The sequence below is a fragment of the Schistocerca cancellata genome, chromosome 7, assembly GCF_023864275.1.
Source record: "Schistocerca cancellata isolate TAMUIC-IGC-003103 chromosome 7, iqSchCanc2.1, whole genome shotgun sequence".
Lineage (NCBI taxonomy): Eukaryota > Metazoa > Arthropoda > Insecta > Orthoptera > Acrididae > Schistocerca > Schistocerca cancellata.
The window spans coordinates 99,150,676-99,168,004 of record NC_064632.1 but is presented as its reverse complement, the minus strand read 5'-3'; positions in this window follow the sequence as shown (position 1 = coordinate 99,168,004).

Here is a 17,329-nt window from a genome sequence, read left to right as displayed (position 1 = left end):
GAAGACATGTACATGTGGTTGAGTGGTAGTTGCCAGAGAACAGGCCAAGATTAATAGAAGCAATGGAACATGATCAGTGAAAGGGACTAGACTACAGAAATTGTTTACTAACGTTGTAATACTATTTCAGTTGACGTGTTCAATATAAGAGTGAAAACTCTGGAAGATACACAAGTGAAGTAAAAGTCATTTTTAGCAAAGATAAATTTTCTACAAATATGTGTTCTCATCAAAAACATCTGGATAGAGGGAAGACAAGAATGTATTTCAGGGCAATTTTAATTGGAATTTTGAATTTACTAGTGAAATACTATTTAACTGTATCCCACTTGATTATAATAATTAATGTTTCTATAACTTTTTTATGTTGATAACATTCGTCCATGAATCACGGACCTTACCGTTGGTGGGGAGGCTTGCATGCCTCAGTAATACAGATAGCCGTACCGTAGATACAACCACAATGGAGGGTTATCTGTTGAGAGGCCAGATAAACATGTAGTTCCTGATGCGGGGCAGCAGTTTGGATCATTGACTGATATGGCCTGGTAGCATCAACCAAAACAGCATTGCTGTGCTGGTACTGCGAACGGCTGAAAGCAAGGGGAGACTACAGCCATATTTTTCCTGAGGGCATGCAGCTTTACTGTACGGTTAAATGATGATTGTGTTCTCTTGGGTAAAATATTTCGGAGGTAAAATAGTCCACATACGGATTTCCGGGCGAGGACTACTCAGGAGGACGTCGTTGTCAGGAGAAACTGAACTGGCGTTCTACGGATCGGAGCGTCGAATGTCAGATCCCTTAATCGGGCAGGTAGATCAGAAAATATAAAAGAGGAAATGGATAGGTTAAAGTTAGATACAGTGGGAATTACTGAAGTTCGGTGGCAGGAGGGACAAGACATTTGGTCAGGTGAACATCATCATCATCGTCATCAGTTATCTGCTATATTAGCAGGTCCTTTGCCTCTCCATTTTCTGCGATCCATTGCTTCCTTCTTAAGGCTGCTGTATGTTGTACCGTCCATCATGTCATCCAGTATCTGGAATCTCTTCCTTCCTCGCTTCCTTTTCCCTTCTACATAACCTTCTAAAACTGTTTTTATCAGTCCGTCATTCTTTCTTAATATATGTCCAATCCAATTTCTTTATCTTCTCTTTATTACATCTAGTAACTGTCTTTTCTCTCCCACTCTTCTCAGTACCTCTTCATTTTTTACTCTGTCCATCCAACTTATTCTTTCCATCTTCCGACATGTCCAGATCTCAAAAGCCTCCAGCCTTTCTCCGTCTTTTTTCCTCATAGTCCATGTTTCAGCGCCATATAGAAGAACACTCCATACAAGACATTTTATGAGTCTCTTTCTCTCTGTCCAGACCGCTGCAGAAGATTCTCCTTTTCTTATAAAATGCCTCTTTTGCCATTGCTATTCTTGTTTTAATTTCTGTGGTGCACTTCCAGTCGGTGTCTATCCTGCTTCCAAGATACTTAAAATTTTGCACCTGTTCTAGTGTTTCTCCATTCAGCACAAATTTTATTTCCTTATTTCCTCCTATTGCAAATACTTTTGTTTTATTTGTGTTAATTTTCATTCCATATTTTTTTGCGTTAGTTGCAATGGTGTCCACTAAATCCTGTAATTCTTTTTCCCCTGTGGCTAGAAGGACCATGTCATCAGCAAATCTCAAGCACCCTACTCTTCTTCCTCCAATTTCTACTCCTTTGTCATCTAATGAGCATTGGTCAATCATATTTTCCAAGTACAGGTTGAAACGGTGAACACGAGATTATAAATACAATGCAGGAGTAGGAGTAATAATGAATAAAAAGAAAATAGGAACGCGGATAAACTACTAAGAACAGCATAGTGATCACGTTATTGTAGCCAAGATAGACGCGAAGCCCACACATACCACAACAGTACAAGTGTCTATGCGACCAAGCTCCGCAGGTGATGAAGAACTTGAAGAAATGTATGACACGATAAAAGAACTTATTCCGGTAGTTAAGGGAGACGGACGAAAATTTAATAGTCATGGGGATCTGGAACTCGACAGTAGGAAAAGGAAGAGAAGGAAAAGTAGTAGGTGAATGTGGAGTCGGGTTAAGGAGTGCAAGATGAAGCCGCTTGGTAGAATTTTGCACAGAGCATATTTTAATCATAGCTAACGGTTGGTTTAAAAATCATGAAAGATCGTTATAAACGTGGAAGAGGCCTGGAGACACCGGAAGGATTCAGATGGATTGTGCAGGATGGTCTGTTGATCGTGACCGGGCCAAATGTCTCACGAAATAAGCGTGAAATTAAAAAACTACAAAGAGCGAAACTAGTCTAGCTTGAAGGGGGAAACAATATGGCGCTATGGTTGGCCCGCTAGATGGCGCTGCCATAGGTGAAACGGATATCAGCTGCGTTCTTTTAAATAGGAACCCTCATTTTTTACTACATATTCGTGTAGTACGTAAAGAAATATGAATGTCTTAGTTGGACCACTTTGTCCGCTTTGTGATAGATGGCGCTGTAATAGTCACAAACATATGGCTCACAATTTTAGACGAACAGTTGGTAAAAGGTAGGTTTTTTTAAATTAAAATACAGAACGTAGGTGCGTTTGAACAATTTATTTCGGTTGTTCCAATGTGATCCATGTACCTTTGTGAACTTACCATTTCTGAGAATGCATGCTGTTACAGCGTGATTACTCTAAATATGATATTAGTGCAATAAATGCTCAAAATGATGCCCGCAACCTCAATGTATTTGGCAATACGTGTAACGACATTCCTCTCAGAGTAGTTCGCCTTCCGTAATGTTCGCACATGCATTGACAATGCGCTGACGCATGTTGTCAGGCGTTGTCGGTGGATCACGATAGAAAATATCTTTCAACTTTCCCCACAGAAACAAATCCGGGGACGTGAGATCCGGTGAACGTACGCGCCATGGTATGGTGCTTCGACGGCCAATCCACCTGTCATGGAAATGCTATTCAATACCGATTCAACTGCACGCGAACTATGTGCCGGACATCCATTATGTCGGAAGTATATCGCCATTCTGTCACGCAGTGAAACATCTTGTAGTAACATCGGTAGAACATTACGTAGGAAATCAGCATACATTGCACCATTTAGATTGCCATCGATGAAATGGGGGCAAATTATCCTTCCCCATCTAATGACGCACCATACGTTAACCCGCCGAGGTCACTGATATTCCACTTGTCGCAGCCATCGTGGGTTTTCCGTTGCCCAATATTGAATATTATGCTGGTTTACGTTACCGCTGTCGGGGAATGACGCTTCGTCGCTAAATAGAACGCGTGCAAAAAATCTGTCATCGTCCCGTAATTTCTCTTGTGCCCTGTGGCAGAACTGCACACGACATTCAAAGTCGTTACCATGCAATTCATGGTGCATAGAAATAGGGTACGGGTGCAATCGATGATGATGTAGCATTCTCAAAACCAACGTTTTCGAGATTCCCGATTCTTGCGCTACTTGTCTGCTACTGATGTGCGGAATTACCGCGACAGCAGCTAAAACACGTACTTGGGCATAATCATTTGTTGCAGGTCGTGGTTGACGTTTCACTTGTGGATGAACACTTCCTGTTTCCTTAAATAACGTAACTATCCGGCGAACGGTCCGGAAACTTGGATGATGCCGTCTACGATACCGAGCAGCATTCATAGCACACGCCCGTTGGGCATTTTGATCACGATGGCCATACATCAACAGGGCATCGCCCTTTTCCGCAATTGGTACACGGTCCATTTTAACATGAGTATTGTATAACGAAGCAAAACTGTCCGCACTGGTGGAATGTTACGTGATATGATACCACGTACTTGTACGTTTGTGACTATTAGAGTGCCATCTGTCACAAAGCGAAAAAAGTGGTCCAACTAAAACATTCATCTTTATTTACCTACTACACGAATATGTAGTAAAAATGGGGGTTTCTATTTAAAAAAAACGCAGTTGATATCAGTTTTATATATGGCAGTGCCATCTAGCGGGTCAACCATAGCGCCATCTGGTTTCCTTCTTCAAGCTAGATGAGTTTCGTTCTTTGTAGCTTTTTTCTTTTGATGCTTATTTCGTGAGATATTTGGCCCGGTCATTATCAATGGACCACCCTGTATAATGGTAAGACAGAGATTTAGGACCAGTTTTTAAATTGTATGACATATCCAGGGACAGATGTGGACTCTGACCACAATTTGTTGGTTATGAACTGTAGAATAAAACTAAAGCAACTGCGAAAAGGTAGAAATTTAAGGAGATGGCACTTGGATGAACACAAAAACCAGAAGCTATAGAGAGTTTCAGAGAAACCATTAGGAAACGACTGACAACAACAGGGGAAAGAGATACAGTGGAAGAAGAATGAGTAGCTCTGATAGACGAAATAATGAAGGCAGCAGAGGATCAAGTAGGTGAAAAGACTAGGGCTAGTAGAAATCGTTGGGTAACAGAAGAGATACTGAATTTATTTGATGGATGGAGAAAATATAAAAATGCAGAATGTGAAGCAGGCGAAAAGGAATACAAACTTCTTAAAAATGAGATCGACAGTAACTGCAAAATGGCTTTGCAGAGATGGCTAGAGGACAAACGTTAGGATGTAGAAGCAAATGTTATTAGGGGTAAGATAGACTGCCTACAGGAAAATTATAGAGACCTTTGGAGAAAAGAGAACCACCTGCATGAATATCAAGAGCTAAGATGGGGAACCAGTCCTAAGCAAAGAAGACAAATCAGAAAGGTGGGCCGGCCGGGGTGGTCGAGCGGTTCTAGGCGCTACAGTCTGGAACAACGCAACCGCTACGGTCGCAGGTTCGATTGCTGCCTCGGGCATGTGTGTGTGTGATGTCCTTAGGTTAGTTAGGTTTAAGTAGTTCTAAGTTCTAGGGGACTGATGACCTCAGAAGTTAAGTCCCATAGTGCTCAGAGCCATCAGCCATCAGAAAGGTGGAAGGTTCTATACGAGGTCGATTTACTTGAGGGCAATATTATGGAAATGCAAGAGGACTTAGATCAAAATGAAATGGGAGATGTGATACTGCGTGAAGAATGCGACAGAGCACTGAAAGACCAAAGTCGAAACAAGGCTCCGGGAGTAAACAATACTCCATTAGAAATTCTAATAGCATTGGGAGAGCCAGCCATGGCAAAACGCATCCATCTGGTGAGCAAGATGTATGAGGTAGGTTAAATACCCTCAGTCTTCAAGAGGAATATAATAATTCCAATCCAATAGAAAGCAGATGTTGACAGGTGTGAAAATTGCAGCGCAGCACTATCAGTTTAATAATTCACCGTTGCAAAATACTAACACGAATTGTTTGCAGACGAATGGAGAAACTGGTAGAAACCGACCTCGGGGAAGATCAGTTTGGATTTCGTAGAAATGTTGGAACACCCGAGGCAATACTGACCGCACAACCTATCTTAAGAGATAGGTTAAGTAGAGGCAAACTTACGTTTCTAGCATTTCTAGACTTAGAGAAAGCTTTTGACAATGTTGACTGGAATACTCTCTTTCAAAATCTGAAGGTGCTAGTGGTAATATATAGGGAGCGAAAGTGTATTTATAATTTGTACAGGAACCAGATGGCAGTTACAAAAATTGAGGTGCACAGAAAGTAAGCATGGTTGAGAACGGAGTGAGAGAGTGTTGTATGCTATTCCCGATATTATTCAATCTGCGTATTGCTCAAGCAGCAAAGGCAACAAAAGAAAATTTGGAGTGGGAATTACAATCCATGGAGAAGAAATAAAAACACTGAGGTTTGTAATTCTATCAGAGGCAGGAAAGGAGCTGGAAGAGCAGCTGAACAGAATGGACAGTGTCTTGAAAGAAGGATGTAAGATGAACATCAACAGAAGCAAAACGCAGATAATGGAATGTAGCCGAATTAAATCAGATGATGCGGAGGGAATTAGATTAGCAGATGAGATACTTAGAGTAGTAGATGAGGTTTCTTTTTTTGTTTTAGCAGCAAAATAACTGACGATAGTCAAAGTAGAGAAGATATAAATTGTGGACTCTTAATGGCGAGAAAAGTGTTTCTGAAGAAGAGAAATTTGTTAATATCGAGTATCGATTTAAGTGTCAGGAAGTCCTTTCTGAAAGTATTTTTATGGAGTGTAGCCATGTCTGGAAGTCAAACATGGACGATAGTTTATACAAGAAGAGAATAGAATCTTTGAAATGTTGTGCTACAGAATAATGCTAAAGCTTAGATGGGTAATTCACATAACTAATGAGAAGGTAGTGAGTGTAACTGGGCGGAACAGGAATTTGTGGCATTATTCACTAGAAAAAGGGAATGGTTATTAGACTCGTTCTGAGGCATCAAGAGATCACCACTTTAGTAATGGAGGGAAGCGTGGAGGGGAAAAATTATAGAGGGAGATCAAAAGATGAATAGACTATGCAGACTGAGAATGACGTAGGTTGCCGTAGTTAGTTGGAGAGGTAGAGGCTTGCACAGGATAGAGTGGCATGGAGGGCTTCATCAAACCAGTCTTGGACTGAAGACCACAATAACAACAACATTACTCGACTTTTTTCAGTGAATTTTAAAGAAAATGAAATTGTTAGCCAGTTCAAATGGTTCAAATGGCTCTGAGCACTATGGGACTCAACTGCTGAGGTCATTAGTCCTCTAGAACTTAGAACTAGTTAAACCTAACTAACCTAAGGACATCACAAACATCCATGCCGGAGGCAGGATTCGAACCTGCGACCGTAGCGGTTTTGCGGTTCTAGGCTGCAGCGCCTTTAACCGCACGGCCACTTCGGCCGGTTGTTAGCCAGTTGTGCATGCAGGCTTGAAACTAGTCGAAAGTTACAGACTCCTTGTAAACTTCTGTGATACATATACCTGCTTCTTTTCAAGAATATATTGAATGGTTTCAGAGAAAATGTGAAAACGTATCTCGAATAATCCGAAGGAATTACGAGCACCGTACTGAAAAACGGTATGCTTTATGGAACAAAAAAGTGCCTATAGATAAATCAAAAAGACCAAAAAATGTAACGTAAGCTGATACTAAGTGTGAAACCCTACCTATCTTCGATTTCAAACAGAGAACCATTGTACAACGAAACTGGAAAGTACACACCGAGGTAACAGTGCAGACTAAACATAAATGCAAGAATCGTTTAATGCTCAAAAGGAAATTGGTTGAGAGAAGTAGTGTGGTAATTAATACTAGCAGTTGCATGAAAAAGCTGGATTCTGTGCGTGAAAATTTATAGGTAAGATTTCAGGTGAATTTACGGTAACAGCTTTGACATTAGCTTACGAAGGAATGGCATAAACCATTATCAGTTGTAATTTAACAAATTTATTGGAAATATAGTTTCTGAAAGAGGAAAAGAAAATTAAGTGGAATACATTCGAAACCCCAATAAGTGTGTGCCGATGGAATAACCTCTTGAACCATAGTATGTTGTGTAAGTCATTTTCTTACAATCGTTAATATTGTAGGTACACTGAATAAGATTTGAGATTTTTAAACAATTACGGCCTTTGTCGTTAAGTCTATCACTGGTAATCTAAATTTAAAATCTACAATTCTGTGTCTAACATTTAGGCAGTGCCCTTTAGACAGCTTCTACATCTGTAATGGAAGAAAATATCTTGCACTAGAAACTTTTGCTGATTCCATTCAAGACAATATAATACTGCCAATGTAGTTTGCAGCGACTATGATGTGAAACATGTATAGTCTAAGAGCTACACTCGAAGACATCGCATATACACCGTAAATCTGTAAATGAACTGAATCAAAGTGTGAAACTTTTCCTGCCTCAGTTTTTCGTATCAACGAATCACATCCCTCAATGGGCACAAACAGTATTCTACGATGACATGGTGCGACCACAGAATGCTTCAAAACTATTCTGTGTCTCTAATATTGTGTAATCACCACCACTTTTAACTTATGGCGTCATAAATTGAATTTACCTGGCCACGCTATTTACGGTGGCGTTGCCGTTTTGTGTAAGTGCTGCACGAAAACCTTATAGCTGCCATATCCAGTCTACTTTTGTATTGCGATGGTTAGAATTTTCTTTGTTATTTCGTCGATATCTTTAGCGCTTTGACGCCATTCGTCATTTCTAGCTACTCTGCGTATTCCTTTCATACGTACGTGTCTTATTCGCCCACGTTCATAAATAATTTCTTTTAAACAGTTCAGCCCAACCTTAAATCTACAATGTATCATCTCTGAGAAGGCCTACAGTTTCCTGTTAAATAATCGTGGAATCTGTAGCAGGCGTACCAATTTCCATCTAATATTTATTTACCATAAATGCCTTTCTTTAACTAATCTGTTCTATTTTAATTCAATATCGTGATACGCAAACAGCGATTCAGATACTTCATCAATTTGAAGCTTCTTTTAATACTGACAGAGTTCGTTTGGTCATAGATATTTGCTAGAAATTAAAAAGTCCCATGCATACGGCACTCATTTTTCTACTGATCTTCACCACTTTCGATTTCCTTCGTTTTTCCATAGATCACAATTCTGTGATAAGTCGGCTTAAAACTTCACCATTATTCTACAACATGAAGACTGCAGAGACCTGAATCACTAGCACGGCAACTCACTGTACCACTGTTCCGTGATTTTGTAGGAACACTTTTCTTATTAGGCAGTGCACTTACATCATTTTATCTCGGTCATATTGAGCAGCCACGTAGGTGTCGTTAATTACATTGTTCACGAATGCCGTACATGCTGGTAACTGCCTGGTGAAATTATTTTTCCTTTGGTTTTGACAGTATTTTAAAAGCCCTTCTAGGCACAGTTTCTTCTATTGGTTTAGGGATGATATCATACTGCTTCGTCATGTAAATCGAAAATATGTTTCGATAGGGATTTCCTCCAGTCATTTTGATGAACAATGCTTACAACAACACATATTTTGCATCTTTCAGTGTATAAATAATGTTTGTTAGATGTTCAGACCTGTCACAGTCTTTCAAGTTTCTTTACAATGTGTTTGTTCAGCAGTGGTCACACCCCCGTTGCCTGTCTCCATTATTTTTCTGGTATTTTTTTTGGCAACTGACTGAATTTCAGATCGGACAGAGTGGCAAGAAAGTATTATCTACACTAAAAAATTTCCCGACGTCGCACGTTCGTACATGCTGTGAGTGCAACGACAGACTGATGTTCTTTCATTTTAGCCAAAATTCAACGTTCTTGCGAAAATAATTTAAAGTTCTATTCAGTGAACAACAAAATAATCACAAGTCAGTAAAACCCACAGAAAAGAGTATCACGAGATCGCAAACTGATTTAGGAATTCACTGAGTCTTGGACGGCACACTGCGGTTCAGAAACCATAAAAATATTTTGTAGAAAACGTTATGTCCGTGAGCACATGAATAAATTTTTAAAGACCGCACACGTCCCTTATGAGATATACTTTTACAACTGTAATATTTCGTTCCCTGTTATCGATACTATAAATACAAGGGCGTGTAACTTACCAACCAGCACCACAATATCTGTGGCCTTTACAATTGCAATAATTCGTTTCACGTATTACTTATAAACTTTTAGACCTAAATGGATAGTACAACTGGCCGTGATGCATTGATTTCTCTGACATACACTCCTGGAAATTGAAATAAGAACACCGTGAATTCATTGTCCCAGGAAGGGGAAACTTTATTGACACATTCCTGGGGTCAGATACATCACATGATCACACTGACAGAACCACAGGCACATAGACACAGGCAACAGAGCATGCACAATGTAGGCACTAGTACAGTGTATATCCACCTTTCGCAGCAATGCAGGCTGCTATTCTCCCATGGAGACGATCGTAGAGATGCTGGATGTAGTCCTGTGGAACGGCTTGCCATGCCATTTCCACCTGGCGCCTCAGTTGGACCAGCGTTCGTGCTGGACGTGCAGACCGCGTGAGACGACGCTTCATCCAGTCCCAAACATGCTCAATGGGGGACAGATCCGGAGATCTTGCTGGCCAGGGTAGTTGACTTACACCTTCTAGAGCACGCCCCACGTGTTGAGCAATTCGGCGGTACGTCCACCCGGCCTCCCGCATGCCCACTATACGCCCTCGCTCAAAGTCCGTCAACTGCACATACGGTTCACGTCCACGCTGTCGCGGCATGCTACCAGTGTTAAAGACTGCGATGGAGCTCCGTATGCCACGGCAAACTGGCTGACACTGACGGCGGCGGTGCACAAATGCTGCGCAGCTAGCGCCATTCGACGGCCAACACCGCGGTTCCTGGTGTGTCCGCTGTGCCGTGCGTGTGATCATTGCTTGTACAGCCCTCTCGCAGTGTCCGGAGCAAGTATGGTGGGTCTGACACACCGGTGTCAATGTGTTCTTTTTTCCATTTCCAGGACTGTATTACAACATCTTGTCAGATGATTTTCAGATATCTATGTAATGTCTATCACCAGTCACATTAAAAACTATACGCTAAACTTCCGTTTCTTTAAATTATGATTATTACAATTATTTCATCAGGCCTGACATGTGTGTTCATTGCTCATATTTAAGTACTACCATTCGATGGCGTTGATCATGTGCAGTCAGTGGACTGTGGACAATCAGTGGACAGTGAATTTTTCGAAAGTTATGCATTTTTTGAGTGCGTAGGTAGATCTAATTCTTCCACCGTCTACAGCTAATGTACCACTTTATACAGAAAGTGGGTCGTCAGATATTTCTGCTCACCTCGTTGATCTGCTTTACATGTTGCTGCTGCCCTTTACGTAGATTTATTAGTACCAGATTTAGTTAATCCGGCCACCCCTTCAAATTAACGTGCCAAATCCTATTTAACCACTCTAACCCCGCGCGAAATGCGGGACAAAGGGCAAGCGATAGCGATAGCGATTAGTACCAGATTTAGTCTTGCATCTGCCGTGAAATAACTCGCTGGCCTCTGTGAATCCGCTATATCGTTCCATACTGTCACTCGCCTGAGACTTCCACATACAGTAACATAAGTTCGCCTGCTGTCACTCACCCCCTCTCCTCCTACCATGTCCTACCCGGCGAACAGATTCGCGCTCCACCGCGCCGTCTGTCATACCTACGCGAGTTACCTGCGCCGGTCATGTTGCAGGTTCTTGCACAGTTTCTTATTTCATCTACCTGCCTCCCATTAGCTCGTCGTCTCTGTTTCATTTGCATCGTAGACGTAATTACGTCTTTCACACACAGTCCTTCCCAAGCTGAATGTGGCTGGTCTCAAATTTGCCCCACGCAGTTAAACCCTAATGTGAACCCTGAGCAAACCAGATTCCCTACAACTAAAAATGTGTACCGCACGCTCAGAACACACACTGAAGTAAGCGTAAGATCTCTCCTCAAAGAGACAATTTTATAATGTGACGTTAACTGTGAAACCCGTGTTTTCAAAAGTGTATAAATTTTGTTTCGCCCATGTTCTGTCACGTCTCCACCACAGTTCCTTCGATTTGTAATTATTTTTTATTTTATACCGTTAATTCAGCAATAATTTTCAGGTCGCTTCATTCGAGGAAGAATATGGAGAAAATGGAAAAATTATTTATGCATAACCTACAGCAGAAGTCGTGGCATACAGCATGTCATCTGCAACTTTGTTGGTGGACTTGCAGTTGCTTTAAAACAGATAGGACCATAACTTTTGCACTTTGGCGGTAATTCAAAACACAACGCCCGCAACTGCAACCTGCTGCAAACCGGTCAACGAACTTGCAGATAACATGTTGTACGCTGAAGAAAAGGCAACAAAACATCGAAAATATGCCGGAAAAACGGGAACGAAAGTAGAAACAGCGCTTTGACTTAAAAGTAAAGCGAGACGGCCAATGATTTCTTCAATGCAGACGCACAGCATGGTCGAACTCTTACGGGAATTGGCGATTTGAGGATAATGGGTAAGGGACACTACATTAGTAGTGTGACGACAAGGTAAGAATTTGAGTCTGAAAGGGAGGCATGCTAGAGTAGTTAGTGCGACTGCAGTGATCACTGTGTCCAGATGGTTCAGTGGTCAGAGCATCTTCCTAGTGGGCAGGAGACCTTGTTTCGAATCCCACTGCAGCACAAATTTTCAACTTTTCCCACTGATTTCGATCAGTGCCCGCCAGCAACTAATGTCTGAAATTCGTTTGTGTCTTAAGAGTGTTTTGCATTAAAGCGTATCTACAATCCCACATTGTTTTTATGCGAACACGGACAAACGGAAGTTTCAAGCTACAATATCTTTCTACTCGTACACAGTTGAGGAAGATGTATAAGCGATAAGAGTTGCAGATCTCTGTGGTAAGTAGAACGGTCATCGGAGTTCATCTATATCTACGTAAATACTTTGCAATTCACACTTAGGAGACTGCCAGAGAGTTCTTCCAACCACCTTCATACTATATATCTACTATTCCACTCTCTAAAAGCGCGGCCGGCCGCGGTGGTCTAGCGGTTCTGGCGCTGCAGTCCGGAACCGTGGGACTGCTACGGTCGCAGGTTCGAATCCTGCCTCGGGTATGGGTGTGTGTGATGTCCTTAGGTTAGTTAGGTTTAAGTAGTTCTAAGTTCTAGGGGACTTATGACCTAAGATGTTGAGTCCCATAGTGCTCCGAGCCATTTTTTCTAAAAGCGCGTAGGAGATATGAGCTCTTAAGCCTGTCTGTACGAACTCTGATTTCTCTTATTTTATTACGACGATCATTTCTTCCTATGTAGGCTGGCGATAGTAAAATATTCTCACATTTAAAGAAGAAAATTGTGACAGAAATGTCGTGAAAAATCTCGCCGCAACGGAAAACAAATTTTTTAAATTGATTGCCACCCCAACTTGCTTATCGTATCCGTAACTTCGCTATTCCGTGATAATACAAAACGACCTGCCGTTCTTCGGACGTTTTAGATGTCCTTCGTCAATTCCACCTGGTAAGGATGCCATACTGGACAGCAAGTAGCAGAGTGTGGACAAGCGTAGTGTAGGCAGCCTCTTTAGTAGAGCTATTGCATCTTCTAATCGTTTTGTCAATAAAATACAGTCTTTTGCTTTCCTTTCCTACAACATTTGAAAGATCTCTTTAAATAATTAAAAAGATAAGAGTGAGAGTTCTCTTCGAAATAATTAAAAATGTGACTGGAATATTGTTTCTGATTGTAAGCTCTGAGCTGTAATAATAACTAAACTGTCGTAATGAAACTTATAATGTCGTAATGTGAAAGCAAAGCTGCACTGTAATAATAATTAACTGCCGTAGTAAAGAATGAAATCTTGCATACTATAAAAGTTAGCAATCTGACTGCAGGAATTTTGAACAGTATAAACTGCCTGAATAATGAACTTTGACATGAAACCTACAGTAATTGGTTTTGCAAAACTGTTCACGAAAACTTGTAACACTACCGCCCTGTCGGACGTGCGTTAGCTCAATAAAGCCTGTACTGTAATAAGTTCACGGGCTTCACCTTGTAAACAAGGATTTAGTACATAAGTTGACCGCGTGTACCTAATGGAAGCAAGATCGTACCTATATTCAGTCAGTAACTACAGTGATGCGTCAAGCAAATGTAAAGTATAATTACGCGTTCGCATGGACAAGAAGTACACACAGTAGATACTACCAATGATAAATAATACGGTCGCCAGCCTAATTAGGCATTGAGTGAGTTTTTCCTTGTACAAGTGTGTGCATGTACAAGCATAACAACACGTAATACTGTTGCGTTATATGGCAAAGTTTGAAACAAAAAAAAATTCACTGAACTAAAGTTTTTTCCTTTTGCACTAAATTGGACGAGCTACAAATACACAACACCACACAGCAATGATTACTACGAGCTGCACTTTGTATATTGATCAGACTGAAATCGGGCATAGATTACCCTAGACTCAGCAATTTTGAAAACACACATACAATGTCACTATTAAAATTGGAAAAAACACTAATACGCTTAGGTTTAATATAGAAATCGATTTTACTGTTCAAATCTGATCAGTACACTTCAAAACGTGCAAGAATAGGCAAGAGAAGTGGGGGGGGGGGCTGAAACTGTTATGGTTGTTATACTGAAACTAGTAAGTCCTGAATGTAAATTAACACTCGAAGTTATCAATCTGTGAAGAACTAATCTTTTGTCTTATTTTGAATTACTTAGTTATCATTATTTCAGTCACAAATCAATTAAATAACATTGCTAGCTCCATTCAAAATTTATCTTTCCATTTAACCACACTGTTGTTCTTTACTAACATTTATATTTGCACTCCTAACCTTGAACGTCTTTATAGCGTAATTGGTCTGCAGATAATTTAGTACTAACTGTAAACTTTCAGTTCGGGATACTCGGGTTGCACAATATGTGGTAAGGACCCTGTCTAGGTCAATGATAAGGATAAGTGATGGCTAAGGCAATTCTGGTAAAAGTCACGTTATTATTGAACAGTCAGAACAGTTTCAACACTGGTCCACACAGATACACTTCTAAAGATGAAATAAATGTTTGACCTGTGCACGTCGGTGCGGCGGATGGCGGGCAGCGAGATAGCGGGCAGCACAGCACACATACAAGCACGGCTAAGGCTCTCACAGTATCGGCACTTTCATTCTTCTTAGCGTCGTAATCTTTCCAATTTTGTGCCTGAGAATATAGCCATGCCAAGTAGCCGTCGGAATCGGCCCATCCGAGGCTCAATGGAATCCACTTTTCCTAGATAGCCTCCTCGGTACAGTACATGTTCCTCTGACCGATGCTCAACTCCGACTGTGTTACTGAGCCCGTTGTGCCGAACCGCGCCAGTGTGCCTTTTCCCGCGCTCGCCTGCATCCACCTTTTCCCGCACCCCTACAGGTAGGGTATTCACCACAGGTTTTCTACTACACATATTCTAATGCATTACCTAAGTATGGACCAAGTGTTTAAAATACAATTTTCACATTTTACAATAGTTTTAACATTAAATACATTTTCCTTTGGTTATCAACTTTCTTGAAATCTAACACAAATAATAACATTCATTTAAAAAGTTGTGTACAGTTTCTTTAACATGACACGAAAAGAAAAAAAATCCAAAATAATATTTACATTATTTTACATAAATTCAGAAAGAAACATTTATCTAAATGCATAAAGAAAAAAATTATTATAGGTACATTATTGTTACACATGCCCCTGTTTCCAGAAAATTTTCTTAAGTCTAAATTTTATGGGAACACTAAATTTAACAATGATACACTGGTTCTGAATCTTTACGTAAATGTTCAAGAAGATTTACACTACATATTTCCTTCCACTCACTGTATATAGGTTCACACTATTTTAACATATCAAGCTCAATTTCTCGTTATTTACTTAAGTGCCTTTTGCACAGTCCCACTTCCCATTCTAACATTACTAAAATAGCAATTAAATAATTTTTTCCCAAATTTCTTAAAGAAATAATTTAAAATTCTGGAATGCAAACATTTAACTACAAAAACAAATGCATATTTCGTATACACTATAAGATAATTTGTCGCTGCTTGCTTTGAATAGCAGTCCATTTCTTAACTTATTAAACAAAACACACACACAAAATTTTCAGAAAATTATCTACACATATTTGCTGCCTATTATGTAGATTTGGGCAGTCCATTTCACTTCATATTGTCACATCCTCTGGATTACATTTACTATTTTCCATCGACTATTTATCTGCCCTCATTGGTATTTGGCAGTCCTTCATATTCTGGTTCATACACTGCCCATTTTCATTTTAGACAGTTCCATCTTTTATCTGGCAGATAGCATTTATCCTTTCTTTTCAGTCCTTTCCTCCATACATTTTTATAGTTACAGTACAATTGGTAATCTGAAACTCACATAACTACATTAGCACACTTTCAAGATTATACAGACATTTACAAAGAATAGTTACATTTGAAAGAACTTGGGTTCAGCATAAAATACAGCACAATTACTCGTTTCGGGGAACATACAGTTTCAGATCCACTATATTTCTTACACCTAAAGGTCTTTTGGATTTTGGGTAGATTAGGTAGTAAGCATTATCGTGTGGAATATTCTGTATTATATATGGTCCATTATAGATATATTTAAATTTTGAAATCTCATGGTTTAGTTCACTAGATTTTTCGTGGGTTTTTAGAAGAACATAATCTCCGATTTTAAATTTTGAAACCTTTATATTTTTATCGTGTCTTCTAGATCTAGATTCGGCTTTTTGCTTTGCCCTTTTTATTACCAATTCTTTCTTTTGATTCAATCCCAACCTTGTACAAGGTGGAAACTCTAATTTTTCTTCAATTAAACTTTTACTACTTTTACCTAACAAAATTTCTTCCGGTGGGAATCCTGTAGTTTCATGATGTAAAGTGTTCATGACATTCTCAAAATCCGATATGAATCTGCCCCAGGCTCTATGATTGTGACTGCAGTACGTTCTACACAATCACCCGACTTCGCGCATATACCTTTCAACCGGATTGCTTGCAGGATGGTAGGCTGCAATATATTTAACCTCCACACCATTTTTCTCCATTCCCTCTTTCCAAATTTTGGATATGAACTGGGGTCCATTGTCCGATAGTACTGCCTTGGGTTTCCCGATGGTCCTGAAGTATTCGACCATCCTACTAAATACAGCTTTTGCTGTGGCTTTTTTCAAGGGGTGTTTCACAAATTTAGAAAATACTTCCAAAATCACCAAAACATATGCACAATTTCCCGAAGTCTTTGGGAGGGGACCATATAAATCTACCGATAATAAGTCTAGGGTGTCTTCAGGCAATGTACTTTGCATTGGTCCCCTACTAGTTTTGTTCGGTACTTTGGTCTTTTGACAGACATCACATGACTTAATCCGTTCCTTTACCTTCTTACTTATACTGCCGGTAATCACTACGACATTATTCAGTTTATCCAAACATTTTTTCGGTCCACTATGCCCCATTGCCAAATGAAAATAATCTATGACATCAGTATCAAACTGGTTTGGCCAACATACCCTCCATTCCTCAGTAACTAAATCTTTCCTCCTATATAAAATGCCTTTATAAATTTTGTAATATTTCTTAATTTGAGGATACTGCACACTGTCAAAATTTACTTTCACTGATTTCCAGGTTGAATCCTCATTCTGATGGTACCTCATATTCTTACATATCTGCTTAATTTTCCTATTTCCTGAAATCTCTTTCATATACCTTATCTGAAAAGTACCCTGTTCCCCATTTTCATTGGGCACTTCACTCATACCATTAGGCAATCGAGATAAGGCATCGGCCACGTAATTCTCAGTA